Below are 17,325 nucleotides of genomic sequence, written 5' to 3' on the forward strand. Positions count from 1 at the left end.
TGTAAGCACACTTTGAAGTGCATATTTCATATCTGGATGAAGCTCTTGTATACAGGTGCAGCATTTGTAAAACATCCAAGAAAATACAAAGGGCCCTTTTAAGAGAGCAACCCCCCCCGCTGGGAACAGTACTTCTCTTTAGGATTACAAGACCATTCAGCTAATATTTGGGCTACTCTTGCTGATCCAAAGAAACCAAACAGCACATGGAAGTGTTGGAAGGTCATGGGTTTAACCTTGTCAAAGATATTTTCAGGATTTTTTTTTTTTTTTCAGTAGAAAGGCCATATGCTTTACTGATCCATTGAAATATGACACTGGAAAATATTTTTTAGAAAAAGTGGATGTGAAGGGGCAAGGTAGTGGCGTTCAGCTGCATCTCCATCTTGGCTTTCAAAGACACATATAACCACAGTGTTTCATGTCATTTAAGGACCATAGGTTTCTCCTGACACTCCCAACACAGACAAGACTCCGGCAGGTATCATCGATAGATGTATTTTAGACCTCAGGGTACCGGATTGCCTACCTGAAACACGAATAATTTAAGGAAGGGGGGTTTCTTGGGAAGGTTTTCAAAAGATGAAAGTGCTTTTGAAGAAAGAGAAACTTTGCATGCAAATCACATAACAGCTGCAGAACAAGGAATGAAGAGAAAGTCTAAAGTGAACTCTGCTGGCCACTCTGACAGCCTTCCCAAAGAGCTGAATGAGGAGAGCTGAGCTGGCCCATCTTGGTAAGGCTCCCAATGCCAAGAACTGTACACAAAATGATCCTAAGGGACCCAGTCTGCTCAATTTATTACAGGAAAGATAATAATGTTTTCTCATTATACTCATTTATCAGTTCTGAATGTGTGCCTGTTAACCATATAAACTGTAGAGGGGAGAAACAGGTGGTGAAATAATCCTGCAAAGAAACAAGGGAATTCACTAAAAATTTGTAATTCTGAGTGAGAATATCTGTCAGAAAGTTCATTGGGCTTTCCATGTGATCCTGTACCTGTCAAAGGAAAGGATCTAGACAAGGTCTTATTTGTGAAACTGAAAAATCCACATAGTCCTTGAAAGGAGACGAACTCTTTGAAATAAAAAGAATGCAAAGGGAATAATTCACCACAGTTTGTTGCTTCTTGCCCTTTATTAGCATATTATTCCCTAAACCAGCCCAGCAGGAAACAGAGATGTGGAAAACAAGTGCACGTAGGTATTGTCATGAGAGAAGCAAGCCTTACTGCACCAGTTCTCAGAGTAAGAAGATTAACTGTATTATATTGATGCCTTTTTCAACCTAGAAATGAAACTCAAGGTAATTGAGTGATGGAAGAACATCCACAAAAGCATCCCCACCCCCCCAGGAGTGAATAGAGTTTTATAGGTTTTAGGAAATTAGCATAATTGATAAAAAGCACCAATTAGGAGGAAAAGGGATGATGCAATTCCCCCGTCAAGCCCCTTCTCTGGAACCCCCCACTCTTGGTATTAGATATACTTGTTTATGAGAATGTGTCTCAAAGACCTTGTGCTCAACCTTGGTTCCCGGGAAGAACCAAGATAGGACAGGGGCCTTGTACCCCCCAGGGCTTGGAGCTCTGGAATTTATCTTCCTGCCTCGGGAAAGGGCATGGAAAACTACTGGGAAAATTATCTATGAATGCAACAATAAGCTACAAAGTTCCAAATATATGTGTAAAGTATACAGAGAATATATGAAAGAAAAAAAAGGTAAAAAACCAATAAGCATCAATATAATGATAAAACAATCTCATCTGAGACACCAAATCTTCAATCCCCAAATTAGAAACACTTTATCTGCATCTATGAAATGACAATGATCCTACAAACTTGGAGGCTCATGGAATTATAACAGCTTTCTTCAGAGGTGCTGAAAGGCACGAATGCCAAAACAAGATCAGTGAAGCTGAAACTGATAGCGCACAAGACTATATGAATCAACTGGACAGGCCAGTGATGCTGAGGTCAAACAGATGGGGGAAAAAAGAAAAGACTTCAGGCCAAGGGTATTTGAACTGTATGTGAACACATTTACATTCGGCGTGTGAATGTGTCATACATGTGTGTGACACATCCACATGTCACACACAAAAGCAGAACTTGCGCTAGCCCTGAGGAATGCTGCAATATTGCCTTATGACAAGACATTCACTCATGACACGGACACTTCTCTAAATTAAGTGCTTTCTAGTGCCAGATAGTCTTTCAGACTTGCTTTTTTTAGTGGGTGCTTCTTAAATAGCTTGCTGTCCAGTGACTCGGAGTCACATGCTTGTGCCTTTGATCATTCACAGAGTATTTCACAAATTCTTTGGGAAAATATTCAGGCCAGCCTAGATAAATAACAGAGCTATGCCTCTCACAAACTCACTTCTCTACCTGGAACCAGCTGAAGACAGGGGGAGATGTTTCCACAGTCACCACCAGAGCTAAGGCTAAGGAGTGAAAGGTGCTCACCTGTAAGTTTGAGCTCTAGAGCTATTGCTAGCAAGCAGAACAACCAATATGAATGGTCAGTGGATTGACACAAGTAAAGACATTTACCACATGAGGGTGCAGAATTGAAAAGGAAGGCTGGGATTATATCTGGCCAGCTCCTGTTGTATCAAGAAATGCATCTCTGCAGAAGTAACAGAGACTGGTTTGACCATACAGACAGGGACAGGCACAGCCAGAGCTAAACTCAAGAGGGTGGCAGAGACTGCTGGGTGGGCTCAGTCACCGCTCAGGAAGAGGAGGGGGGGACTTCCCTTGGGTGTGAAAGGAACTCACAGCAGTGGGATTTGAGTGAGCTGCACTGGTGTGCTTTCAGTCCTTGGGCTTTACTGATTTTAATATTTACGTGTCCCCAGCCTGGGAACATCAGTGTCTCTGTAGAAAGACAGTTCCCTGTTCCCAGCTGTCCCAACTGCATATACATAGCAAGGACAGAGAGAGGCACAGCAGTCTTAAAGGGATGGAGTGATTTTGGGGTCCTTGCAGGTCCCATTGTTTTTTCTGGCATGAACTAGAGCACTTGAAGGCAGCTCTGTTTCCCAGTGTCTGCAGTGGGTCCGGCACTGCAGTGCATTTCAGCATGGCCCATTTCCAGGGTCCCTGGGCAGTGATTCATGAGCTGGAAGGACTATACAAAATACGTTGCTCTTGCCTCTCCTGCCCCCTTTCTACACCCTCTGAGAGTGGCCAGAACAGTGTATGGGAGAATAAGTGCAAGCAGGAGTGAAGCCCTGCCCCAAAAGTGATTGAGAAGTCACTTTTGACTTCTTCTTGAAAAAGAAATAAACTTGCTGGTAAAGCTGACCAGGAAGTCTGAAGTATTAAGTCTTATAGAAGGGATCATCCTTGGAAGGAAACTACACACCTTCAGTTATGAAGTGTAAGATCATCACAGACCTTGAACAATTGCTCCACAAGGCACCACGAATTGAAAAGTATGAGTGAAAGCTGCTCCACTGAATCCTGCAATCCTCTGCACAGCAAATTGCCACAGGACTGAACATCTAAGTGCCCCATGGAGGGCCATCATGTACTACTGAGGCCTGGTGTACCACCAGGCATCACTGTGTAGGTGGCCTAACTTGTTCTCTCAGGTGTACCTGGTGGACTGAAAAGAAGATTTAGAAACCCAGAATGATACTTCAAAACTGCACAGATATTAAAAGGCACAAGCAAATGGCGCAAGCAGCCCTTCTCCTTGCTGTCCAAATCTAAGTGAGGATGTAACAGAGGGCAGCGAGTTTTCATGAATGACCAGAAGCTGCTGTAAAATTCCTTGTGGAAACATGAGGTCTATTATATTTATCACAAATTTGCTAAGGTTAATACCCTGGCATTGACCCTGCCTTGTATGCCCTTAATGACAGCCTTATGCTTTTTCCTGTTAAGATTTTACAGCAGAAGAGATAACACATGGTCGATAACCCATTATAAACAGGTACTTTTCTTCTTCTCCCCTTGCCCATAGCCCCCAGCCCTTAGTAGCAGGGAAGATAATGCTTCAGTCAGAGAATTTGGTTACAATGTCAGCCTGTAACCAGCATATGCTCAAAGAAAAAGAGACTGATCTGGCATTGTGGTCTTTATCCTGGTAGTCAAATAGCCTGCATGAATATGAACATTATCATAAATCATTCAATTGCGGAGTCATCCTAACATCAGAAGGAGCTGAATAGCAACCATTTCTCAGTCCTTATGCACATCCACTTACAGCAGCTGAGCTGTGGGAGTATATAGACCTATTTTTCAGCTAGCATGATAATCAAGTCATTCCTCATTTAAGAGTGAATTCTTTTGCCTTGGTATTAGTCCTAAATAAGAATATCAGAAATTGATACGTAATCGCCAACTCAAACTAAGATTAAACTGAGGTCACTGAACTCCTTTATTCCTTAAAACACATATAAAATCCCCAGCAAGATTCTTATCTTGGTGTGAATCTAAACATACTGAATTAAATTTAAAAGCCACCATTTCAGACTGTTGTTTCTCAGCAGCCCCAGTGTAGCCATAAAAATCAGAATCTATCCTTAATATCTCTGCACACTGGTGCTGTGCAGAACTAGCTCCAGACTATTTATAGCTCACACTATATATACACACTGCAGCTTCCAAAGGAATCTTTTATCTTTTGGGAGGACAATGCTTTCAGTAATGTAAAAAGCCAAAGCTTTTCTTTAAAAAAAAAAGTCTGCTCAAACCCTTAACCTGGAAGAGTGGCCCTACACTGCCAATCAGATAATGAGCTTAATTCTTACATCACACTTTATTTGTAGCTCACTGTGTAGTTAATGTTTGCAGCTTATCTAACAGGAGAAATGTGAAACCAGAGTTTTAGAACAATAGAAACAAGGCTGTCACCAGCAGGCTGCCAATGAATCATGTCCCCGCAGTCAAGTTCTCCCAGAAGGTCATTTGTAACAGAAATACATCCCTGCCTGAGCTGGCAAAATGCTGAAAAGTGTTTCTCAGTTTTATCCTAATAAAATATAGAGAAGATCAATTACCAGAACAACTTCACCTGGTAGTATTTTTAAGTTCCGTTTCCTGCAAGACTTAATCGCAAAGGTTACCAGGTGAGCAGGCCTGTTTGCCACTGTGTCTGGGATTCTAGAGGTGGTTTTACCTTCAATCTAAATTTAAGGTACCAAAAAACCTCCTATAAACCTTAAGAAAAATTATTTGCTGTTCTCTTTCACATTTTCAAAATCAGAGAAAAAAATTGCTTCAAACACTAAGTAACTTTCTTCCATACTATTCAGAACAGAAGCTCTGAAATCATGGAAAGTCAGTGAGCTCTGCAAGAATTATTTGCCTAGAGACAGAAAGCAGCACTGAGATTTTTTTCTCTTGTGTTCAGAGAGAGATGCATAAAAAGGACAAGGAAGTACCAAAAAAAAAAAAGCTCCCAAACCTGAGTCATTAAACATACAGAATTATTTTAAAGTAACTGCAGCTTAAAAAAGGAAAAAAAAAAAAGAACTTCTGCTGCATTTGCAAAAGATTTTCTGCAAGAGGGAAAACAGATGATGGGGGAGCTATTCTTTTAAGAAGAATGTCATTGGCACAAACAGCTGGCACTTGGTGACATGTTATTTATATGTGCAGTTGCTCGTGTTTTTTAACAGATAGGAGAGCAATGTCTCATTTGCAATTCAGGTGAGGAACATGAACACCTCTGCAGCGCCACTGGCCTCTGGACCACGTTTCTTATCATATCAGAAACATCTGTCATGGTGCAAATGAGTTCAACATAAAAGTCTATCAAATATATAGTTTCAGGATGAGACAGCATTCTGCAAGGAAACCAGAAAAGCAGCCTCCCCCTGCATATGCTGGGATGGTCTGTCCCATATCAACCAGTTGGGATGAGAGCAAGGACTGGGAGGGGAAAGGGGGAAAAAAAAAGAAAGACCTTGGAAGTGTCATGATTATAAATTATCCCTTCTCTATGAGCCAACTGTGCCAGAGAACAGGCTCACTCAGGAGGGTCTGGCGGTTCATGCTGCAAACTGGTTATCACATCATAAACAGACCTGGCTGAATCCCAGCCTTTGTGGTCCAGAGGACTTTAGTCAAGAAAATACCAATGGGCTGGGGTGGGAAGGATGCATGGAGAGGTGACCAGCATGGGGATTACTGCCAGAAGTGCACTTGCAGGGAGTCTGCTCACAGAGATGGAAATGAATCCATTTTAAGGGCAGCTGAGGATGAGATGGTAGGAGCTTCCACTTCCAGGGGAGAAAAGGTGTGCCTCTAGTCTATGCTGAGGGGAAAAACGGTGGGTTGGAAACTGCTCATGCACCCATATTCATCCCTGCAGTAATGCTGCACAAATTTAGAACCCAACAATTCATAACATGGACCATGCTCTGGTGCTGTTCACCAGGGCTGGGTTTAGAACCCCTGTGAGTACAAGGGCATTTTTGTACTCCTCTTTAACAGGAACAAAGATAACTCAGGCTGGCTTCAAAATCTTCCTCATGCCTAGAAATGCCTCTGTAGCTCTGGAAGCAGGCAGCTGGATTGAGATCCCCATCTGTGTCACACTAAGCAACTGCTTCCTGCTTTGCCTTTGGGCTTTTATTAAAAAATACAGGAGAAAAAGGACTGTGTCTTTAGCTCTTGTTAAGAAACCCCTCTGAACTTCAGCTGATGCAAAGGGGAAAACTGTGGGCAGACTCTGAACTGGGTTATTGTTCCTTTAGCCTGTACACAGCCACATGCTGCCTTTACTGTCCCATCAAAGACCCCCTTGGTGACCCTTCATGACTGCTGTACATCCAATTGTGGATGAAATGTGAAACATCCTCCTTTTCCCCCAAGGAGTACTCAAACCAGGCATGCAGCTTAAGAAAAATAGATGAAAATACCTATTTTAACTTTGTTTCTAAGAAAAAAAAATATTCTTAAATATGCACACATCAGCAGAAACAGCAGGTAAGGGCTTCCACTCTAAAACAAACAGAAACATGCACTTTGAGCCCTCATACGAAATGGCAGTAAAGGCCCAACCCAATAATTATTTTCCTTGATTTTCAGCCAGACGAGGCACAAGACAAATAAGTCATCAAGGACAAATAAAAGGAGGTTCATTCATCGCATTCAAGGGCTGGAATCTTTAATGGTCACCAAATGAACTAAGATAACTAAGTAACCATTGTAAATATTAATCTTTAAAGGAAAACAATACTCCCAACAACAGGAAGCCTGATAAGACATTGGATGCGGCCATCAGTGTTATGGAGTCTCTCTAATTTCCTTAGTTTTTTCTTATGCCTGTAGAGGGATCAGGAAGGGGACCATATGGTATCTCTCAAAGGAAGTAAATTAACATTATTAATAGCTAATGTGGGAGAGGTGAAACAGTGATTGTTCGTTCTGGTTGTTATTGTGCTTTTGTTGGGGGGGAAGCCTGCCTGCTAGTAAGCTTAAGCACTCAAGCCAAATTCAAAACCTTGTATTTATAAACAGAGATCTGATAACAGTTGCCTAAGCATCCATGATGCTTTGCCAGCGCACGCACATCGAGCTGATCTGAAGGGCCTTTGTCCTGGGGCTTGACCCAGGAGTTAGCTCACACAGAGGAGAGCTTGTGCTGTGGTCCCTGCTCCCAAGGAACACGTGGACCCTCACATTCTCCTTTGCATTAGTTTAGTTTGAAGCAGAAGGACAAGGACAGCTAGGTCTGCACTTCTGAGGGACACAACCTGTCCTCTGGCATCTGCTGAGACAGTAAGCCCATGGAGGAGGTGGGTTCTTGCAGGCAGTTGTCATCACATGGGATGCCTACTTTCAAGCCCACAGTGTTGGCACAGCTGGTTTCTGAGTGCTGCTCAGCAGGGTGGGATGGAAGTGGCAGAATTATTTTGTGGGAAGCAGTGATAATGAAGTGTTGTATTAGGACTGATTGAATTAGTGACTCGGATGGGTATATCAGAGTTCCATGATCTCTTGCACTTTCTCTGCACTAAGAGAAGAATTTACCTTTCTTAGGCCTCTGCTTTTATCTCTCAAGTACTTAGAAGGTGGTATTTATTAACTGTAAATAATACTGACACTTCAGTTATAAGTTGTGGCTACTTGAAAGGGTGAGACCCAGCTCTGTTTGTCCCACAGCACCTGAAAGTATAAAATGCATTTCCCATTTTTTTTAAGAGTTCCTATACTTTCTACTTTCTTCCCAGCCATGAAAACCTGAAGCAATTTCTGGCTGGCCTTGCAGAAGTGGACTTTATATGACAATTTTGCAAGTTGAGGCAATTTGCAAAATAAATTTGGCAGGTTAAAACTAGAGGTGTTAATTACAATTACCCAGTGAGGTCAGTAGATATAAGCAAATTTTAGGTAAATTGTCCAATAAATTCTTCAGAAAAAAAACAGTGGAATTTGGTATAATTAACTCACTGGACCTTAATAAAAATTGAGTAGCCTGGTAAGGAAACCTCATGCTTCAGGGCACAGGCTGATTATAGAGATAAAGGAATTCCCTCAGTGCTTGAAAGCTTATATTTCAACTGCAGGTTGTCAGCTGGATTTTCATTTCTAGGCCTGAAGAGGACAGCTTGACTATTTTAAGACTATACAGACTTCAGTTGAACTTAGGTGCAACTGCTCTGTAAGGAAACCTCTTCCCTACTAGACAACTCTACTTGCAGAGAGAAGTTGGTAAATTCTAATTAAGTTTGTGTTTTGCATCTGGTCTAAAATACCTCTTCCTGGGTGATGATGGGATATTTTATTTCTTAAGAAACTCATCACATTGACCAATAAATTAATGAAAGGCTGAAGAGATGTGCATTGTTTCCTGGCTCTATGGAGTCATATGAGATGGATAAATTGTTCTCTGTGCTGAGCCCTGGGTGGTTTATAATGTTGTGAAGTTTTCCACGCTGCAAATTTTAGGGCCCTTTCATATTTCAAGTTACGTAAACTTATAATAAACTGTTGTTCCTTGGCTCTGCAGAATGGGACTTTCTGCTCCATCAGGACAGGGTTGATTTCCAGACACGAAAGGGAGGATGCTTTCATGATGGTTTAGGAGAGGACATTTGCATAACATCCACATAAGTATGAGAAAACAGATGTTTTGTCAGGACAGTTGTACAATCAGGTAAAGCACTAACTCAAAGAAATTAAATGTGTCAAGCCAAACTCTCTAGTGATTGAAATACCTTTTAAGATAACAAATCTGCCTGTCTTCATGATCTTAATTACCAATACGATGACATCACCCAGGTGATTACAACTCATTAGACTGTGGTCACACATTTGCTTCTTATTGCATGCCCCCCACCTTCCATCCACGTCAGGCACCAAGTGTGGTCATTTGGTGCTGGCAGATGAAACCAATTCTACTCTAAAACCACCACAACCCCAAAAAGCAAAGGAAGTTACAATGCACTTCCAGGGAATTATAACACCAAATCCAAAGGTCTCAAGAGGCCCTGTCTTACCCCGATATCAGTGGGGTCTTGGAGTTCACGTGTCTGTGGCAGCTGGAGAGCATGAGCAGCACTGGGCCAAGCAAAGGTCACAGGCACACGGGTTAACCCCTGCACAAAGCTATTGCTCACTTGAAACCCATTCTCTGTCCTTATCATGCAATTAATCACACTTTGTGAGAGCTTCAGGAAGGAGGGAGTTGTCTGGGGTGGCTGCGATTACTTAGTTGCAACTTGGACTCTCCACCCAGGCAAGGGAGAATTGGAGAGATCCAGCACTACCTCCCTCCCCACCCACACCTGGACCTTGTGCCAGGGCACAGAATCTATCCCTCTTCCCTGTAACACATGATAGCAAAGGGCAGACTTGGCTCCTGCCCTGCTCTTGACCGGGGCAGCAGCACCTGGAGCAAGACATCAGGTGATGGTAACAGGTTATTTGTGGTAAAGCTCAGCAACTTGATTACTAATCTCTGTAAAGAAGGGGGAAGCAGAGGAAGGATTTTAATGCCGCAGTGCCTCTCACTCTGCTGGCACAGGCACACAGTGCCTCCCAGGGCCACCCCAGGGAAGTGTGCCTCCAGGGCACTCTGCTCCCCAAGCCAGGGCAAGTCTCTGACTGCCACAGGACAATTTATAGGACAAATATTGAGGATAATTAAGGATAATCTCTGCTTTAGGTGTCTTACAAAGAAGGTCAGGTACTCTCTTTCCTTGTCAGATGTGATGAAGTCAGGCAGATCCCACTAAGAGGAGGTATTTGTTTCTCAGAATGAGTACTAATAAAACCCCCCACCTAGATCCTAAAGGTTTCTTGGATTTAATCTCCTCAAAACTCAGATAAGATCATTACAGTGAATTCTGTCTCTAAAGAGCCATAACAGTGAATTACATTACCAGCAAACTCCTTCTGGTATATGCTTTCCTTGCTGTTCTCATGCTAGCAAATAGAGAGAGGTGCTACAGTACTAATGTCCTGAACTCAGACAACAACATCCTTTCAAGCAACTTGGCAGGTCAAGGTAGATTAGATAGTTACATGAAAGCAAAGGAGGAATCTGCCCCAGCAACTTCTGCTATTTTTTCTGTGGTTAATCTGATGATTTCATAATATTTGGTCATAAGATGTTGTTTTCGATATCCAGTCATTATCATGACAGGTTTCTTCCTAAATAGCCCTTGGGTAACATATATTTGCATTGCTGGCAAAGTGGCAACATTGGGACTAACCAGTTCCTGCTCTTGAAAGATCCCATTTTTCCCGAGCTGACGGGACTTGAGAGGGCATGTGTTGCATGATCTCTTCTGCTTATAGATCTGACAACTGAAACCAGAGGAGGTCTTAGAAAAAAGCATGTTCCAGCCTCTGTTTCACAATCCTTGGGTACTTAAAAGCCCAGTTACTAAAAAAATCAGAGCAACAGCAGTTCCCCACCCCTGTGAAGAACGAGTATTCCCTGCAAATATCTGTCTTATTCCACCATGGACAGGATGCTGAATGACCAGCAGACAGAGGAGACCAATGGGTCTGTAATCAAGCAAAGACTGTGCTCATGCAAGAAGAAAGTTCAGTGATTTCTTTGGAAAGGCTGTTTCAAAACATTGGAAAAACATGTGGCATCATACCCACTGCGGGATCACAGTTACAACGGAGCCATTTGTAGCACTCCTGACCCAGCAGTCCCCTTTGTTGTGCCTTCGTGTGTCCAGCTCTTTGTCTGCATCCAGGCATGTTGCTACAGCACATGAGCAGCTTCAGCAACATTTTTAACATATCAGCGTATGACTATATTTTAATTAAGATTATGGAATTGAGAGCAGCATTTGATGCTCAAGGCTGAATACGGCAATCGAGATTTTACAAATTACCATGCCTACATAATTATGAATATAAGAACCAAAACAGGCCTTCCTGTCCAGGTAACTGCAGTTCTGCATACTCTATCATGTTAAACAAATGCATGTTATTTTATGTCTGTTCTGCTCAGTGCTTTTGTGATCTTTTGAAAGGTCAAAGATAAACAAGAATCCCCTGAAATGACCTGTCTACAGCAGATCAAATAGGCAAGGGGAAAACCCTTGCAGTTTTAGGCTAGTCAAAGTGTCCATGGCTGGAAGGAACCTCTCCCTAAGGCAGATTCACTCCCACTTACCCTCCTTCTGTGTTAGGAGGCAGCCCTAACCACCTCAGCCAGACTCACCTTAGTTCCCTTATTGTATGTTTTCATGAAGTCTCAGTCAGCTTTGTGAATCCATGTACCCATACAGGCACCAAGGCCTGGCTGCTGTGAGGGGAACACGTCCCACAGACTGGCTCCTGCCACCTTCCCGATGGCCTGGCCTTGCTTCTGTCTGGGAGAGACACAACTGAAATGGCAGGAATGGCATCCAGCTCCAAACTCCTGCACCTGGGAGAAGGGAGGAGAGAAGGAGCCTGGATCTCTTGCTCAGTCACTCTGGGGAAGTCAGGCGTAGGGATGGATGGGGCCTAGAGCACACAGCAACACGAACCAAGGAGCTGAGGGAGGAGCTCACCATTGCACTGGGGCCGCAGCCAGGACATGTCAGGGAAAGTGGAGAGAGCAGTGCCACTGTTTGTGATGACACCAGCTGTCTCTGCTTTCTGTGCTTACCTTTTCATTATACACACACACACTCCAGGCAGCATTCCTCAGCTCTAGCTCAGTTCACCTCATCACCCATGACCCAGTCCTGTGAAAAGGCAGGTGGTGAGGTCACAAGGATGCTCCCAGCAAAGAACATCCCACAAGTAAAGCCTAAGGAACAAAGGTGACTTGCTTCACGCTAGACTCCAGGTTTGGGATCTTTGTTTTGGAGGAGCTCCCTGCAACTGGAGATGGTCCATACTTCTAGCCAAAAGTTCCAATCAAAGCCTCACCAACATCACATCAAAAGCCTCATCTCATTACAATTCATCTCATATTTTGCTGGCTCCCAACAGAATGCAATCACAGGGCAGAGGACTAGCATTATTTTAAACTCTAGGACACTGTTCTGAAGCTTGCCAAATTTACACTCAAGATTTCTAATTCAACTTGATGAGCACTGAGTCTTCATGCCAACTGTGGCTCATGGAATAGTTGCTTGTGCTCAAAACAGGCTGCTGTGCCAGACTCACCTCCATTCTGTATCTCCCATGTGCCAACTACATGATCACAACTAAAAGCTACAAGCAAAAGGGAAGAGAAACACAAGCTCCATCACCCTGTCCCCATTTCAGGTGCCCAATTCAGTTCTGTTTACAAGGAATTTTGTACTCAGGCAATAAAAGGCACTTGAGCTAGAGAGCAACAATAAGGTTAATTTCCTTTTAAACAACACTACTACTCAAGGGTTTTTGACTTGCAGTTAATACCATTGTTTAGTCAGTAATAGGCATAGATCCCCCTAGTATATATGCAGCCCTTCCAACTCTCAGACCTTAAAAAAGATACTTATAAAAATATAAAAACCATCATATTACTTTAGAGATTGGAAAGCACAGGCTTGAGAAAATTATCATATAAATTAGCCAGAATCCCACAAAACCAGAGCCAAAATCACACCTATAGCTCTCCATTCTCTAATGTCCAACTGTCTGCATATTTTTCAGTCTGGATCTGCTGAAAACTTCTGTTGTGAAAAGAATCTAAACACTTTTTATCGTTTTTGACTTACAAACTAAGGGATCACATTTGTCAGATGTAAAACTTCAAGTAATGCATGCAAATTTAAAGTTTTCTCAAAGCAGAATGGAAGCATTTTAGTCTGAAATTATAAGGATGGGGTGGGCTTACTGTAAGAAAGTACTTTTTATTCAGTGTAAGGACACATTCAGTTTGACAATGGATCTTTCAAGTTTGACTTTTGATCTTAACTCCATTCCCATCACAATCATTTATTTTTATTGTGTCTCTTCCTTACAGGCACTAGAGATTGCTAATAACTGAATTCCAGTCACAAAGCACACTTGTACAGATAAGTCCTGTAGCTAAGCTGCTGACTGCATTTCCTGAAGTCCTTAGAAAACACCAACCTATAATTAACTTCAAATGCCAGCCAAGAAGAATAGTTCAATCTGTAATACACTCATGTAGTTACGTTAATGATACCTTCCCAGAGCAACTGGGACAGTGCAGGATGTACAGTAGCCTAGAAATGGGTTGGGTGCAATACATCTCTAGGGCAGAAGTGCCTTCTTACCACAGATGTCTTAAAATTAAAGCTGCATCAGGCTTGGTGCTCTTTGAAGGCTCTCTCAGCACCATCACATTTGAAATTTTGGGTTGGAGCCATGCTTATTCATCCATAATGACAAAGTCAGACTGATCTCTGTTATTCTATCCTGAGCCCAGCTTAACTTCATTAACTATCAGAACAGGGTCATGCTCTGTTAAGTTTGTACTTTCACATCCCTTAGCAACTTTGAATCATCCTTGCTGTCAATGCACTGACATTTATAGTCTTCTACTATCATCCCTTTATTTATGTTCAAAGTTCATTCACTGCCTTCTTCCATTAGGGCTCTGTACCACATTCTCTGCCCTAACACCTCTTGTTACCTTTTTCTTACTTGACCCATCAAAAGTTTCTATCTGTCACCAAAGAAGTAGTTTCCATGGAAACTCGGAAGAACAAGCTAAGTTAATGAGGCATAAAATGAAGACAGTGTCCTCAAGCTCACCCATTTTGAAAATCTAGGTCAGCAATGTTTGCTTAAAACATTCCACTCTTCTAAAGCCATGTTCACTTGACTGTTAAGGATGTAATAAAAAGAGAAGCTCTAGCATATCCCAAACGTAGCATGTTTAATATAATAATGGATGTTCATGTGAATAAACTATTTTCACAATTTCTCTCAGCCTGTTTTCCCTTTCAGTTTCCTTGGATAACCCACAGGCATTTAGTTTTATCATCCAGTTACTTATCTTCACCAAACATTTACTCCAGCCATCATAATCTGACTTTCAGGTAGTGTTCAAGCAACCTGCTATGATCTCACTGAGGGCAGAAGGTATTGGCTGTGTCATCCCTTTTAATCTCATTTAGAAGATCTGCAGGAATGAAAGAACCGTCTACATGAAAGCCCAATTCAATCTCAACCTGCACAACACACAGGCAGAAGCCCAGGAATGAAACCAGTGCTGAAATTCTGAATAAGAGTTTCCTTACAGTTGATGTTGTTTGATCTCAGCCACCAACTCCAAGTACCAAATGCTGTTCTGTTGGAATGTAATGGATAGTACTCCAGTAAATGATTTATTGCATTCAAGGGGTTTCCTTAGCGAGAATCACAGTTTCTCTCAGGAGAAGAAACAGCCATACCAAGTGCTAAAATATGCTGTCAAGTACAGAAGGTTATGGAAGGCTACCTCAAAAAAGCTGCTGTGGAAGTAAATAACACTGATTATTTTCTTGTTATTTCCTCTACTAATTGAAAGCAGATGTAATCAGCTGCAGTCAAATACCTTTTGAGATGCACCTATATCACCCAAAGATACCCAAGTTTTCAGGCATGTCTCAATTTCATATGAGATCTCCACTATTTCTCTCTAATTTATACTGACTGAGGGCCTTTAGTGCTTTGGGAAGCTGAGTGATGATCTGCTCCCATTAAAAGGTAAGGTCCCGTGGAGCACAGAGCTTTAGTTTTTCTGTCCACAGTGGATGGTGATGGGATTTCAGCTGTGGATGACGAGCACGAAACAAAGGTTAAGAAAATACCTATAACCTCATGACTTCCTGGGAAAACAAGGTGCACATGATGACAGCTTACAAAAACAATCTGCTGTCCTAGTAAAAACCTAATGCAATCCACCCTATGTTCCTTGTGTTATCAAATATCAAATCTGAAGTAAATCAGGCGTTTTTCTGGCCAATTCAGTTTTCCCTGCCTAAACCTCTATGTAATGTGTTGACTTAGAAACGATGTACAGCCAGGACAGTTTGAACAACTTATCTGAAGCAGAACAGCAGTCCCCAAAAACACTCTGGTGTAATCCAATTACACTAATTAAAATAATTATTTCCACTTAGTTTGCTACTGAACTGCTTGCTTGGCACATCTAGAGTCAGTGCATACAAAGGTCAGGTGCAGCCTCTCCAAACGCTAGGGAGGACATAAAAAAGTAGTGTAGCAGGATGCAAGTCTCTAGATGTTGTTTGTGGTTTGGTTTTCTCAAATATGTCAGTTAACAACAGGCAGGTGGAGAGCCTCCAACTTGTTTCATCTTGTCTACACATATCATGCTTTCCCTCAGCAGCTCTTACTCCACTCTTCTGTTGTGCTGCAAAGTGAATTCCCAGGCTGGAAAGTTTTCTCCAATGGTAAGTTTTGAAAGAAGATGTGCTAAAAACTTAAAATGTTTCTGCAAATGGGTACTTTGTGGCGCTGGTTCTAGAATAAGAATCATAAGGTAGACAGATTGCCCTCTAAATTTGCAATTGAAGTGTCTGCTACTTGTGCCTACATCTTTTGCAGAATTTCTGGAGGAAAAAGAAATCCATTTTAGAAAAGAAACAAATAGAGACATAACTGTCAAACTTATTTTCTATTTTTTTTTCAGTGAGCCTAAAGGAAAGTTTCCTTCAACTCACTCTATGTTGCATAGCTTTGTCTCCAGTGCTTTACAATTTTCCAGCATGCCTGTCTGCTGCTAAATCCTTCCCTTAACACAACCACAGAATAAAAAATCCTTTGCTTCCCTCATTTGAACCTCTAACAAGCCACAGTGGCTTTCTTAACTACAGCCTTCTATGAAGAAGCACAGAAAGTAGTCCTCAGTCATGCCCATTGAACAGCCATTCGAAAGAGCCTGATTTCATTTTTCCTTGTATCAACACAGTAGATCTCTGATACTACTGTGAATAATGCCTCTAACTGGCTACCTCAGCAAGCCCCTGGGTCTCACAAAGTGCCATCATTCCTCTCCCCCCTACAAGACAGCAAGCCATTCTTCCCCTCTGCTAGCCCAGGACCTGGGGATTGCTGCCTCACCATCTGCATTTGGCCAGAACAGATACAAAAAACCCCACAGGAACTCCCAAAACAACAGTAACTTTGGTATAACAGATGCTGCTGTAAAGGAACCTGGTGGCTACAAAAAGTGGGACACTGGTGTTTTTCTCACATGACCTCATGTTGTCACTCACTAGCTGATCTCTATCAAAAGGACAAGGCCACAATTGCATAGTGTCAGTCCCTGTGCCTTGGACTTCTAAATTCTGTGGACATCTGAGCCTTTTTGCTGCAGTTGTGAGAGAACACTATACTCATCAGGAGGCATATGAGTTTATCTGTCAGGGTATTCATTCACAAAATACATGCACATGTATTCATTCACAAAATACATGCACAGATTTACAGGTGAAAAACAGATGAGCTTGGGTTAGCTTTTGTTTAAATTCTGGGGTGAAGTTAAAGAAGTTACAAGCTAAACAAAGTAATACAGTCATCAGTCAGCTCTTGGATTATGACAATGATGGGGAGAAAAAGATTAGCCTGTTCAGTAGATCAATAAATCTATTGATCTATCTGGGGAGAACATAAATAATGGAACATGTGCCAAGCATATGTGGACGGAAGGGACAGAGTAATCCATCTCCAAATGGCACCTGCTGATTTGTTGAACATATAAACTATGCCCTTGCAATCTATTGATTGTCATGGAATTGGATCAAAGCACTGATCTCTTAGCAGTGGCAGTGGTCTGGCCAGGACCTAAAAGACCAAAATATATGACAAATACTAGCTAAGAATCTTCTAGGTTCCATCACTTCTGTTGTTCTCATTCAAAGGGTTTTTGGTGCATTCAATTATATTTCTCCAGAACCTCTGAGTTATCTTTAATTGAGACTTATGCTCTGGTGAC

The sequence above is a fragment of the Lichenostomus cassidix genome, chromosome 12, assembly GCF_008360975.1.
Source record: "Lichenostomus cassidix isolate B80296 chromosome 12, HeHo_3.0, whole genome shotgun sequence".
NCBI classification, from domain to species: Eukaryota; Metazoa; Chordata; class Aves; order Passeriformes; family Meliphagidae; genus Lichenostomus; species Lichenostomus cassidix.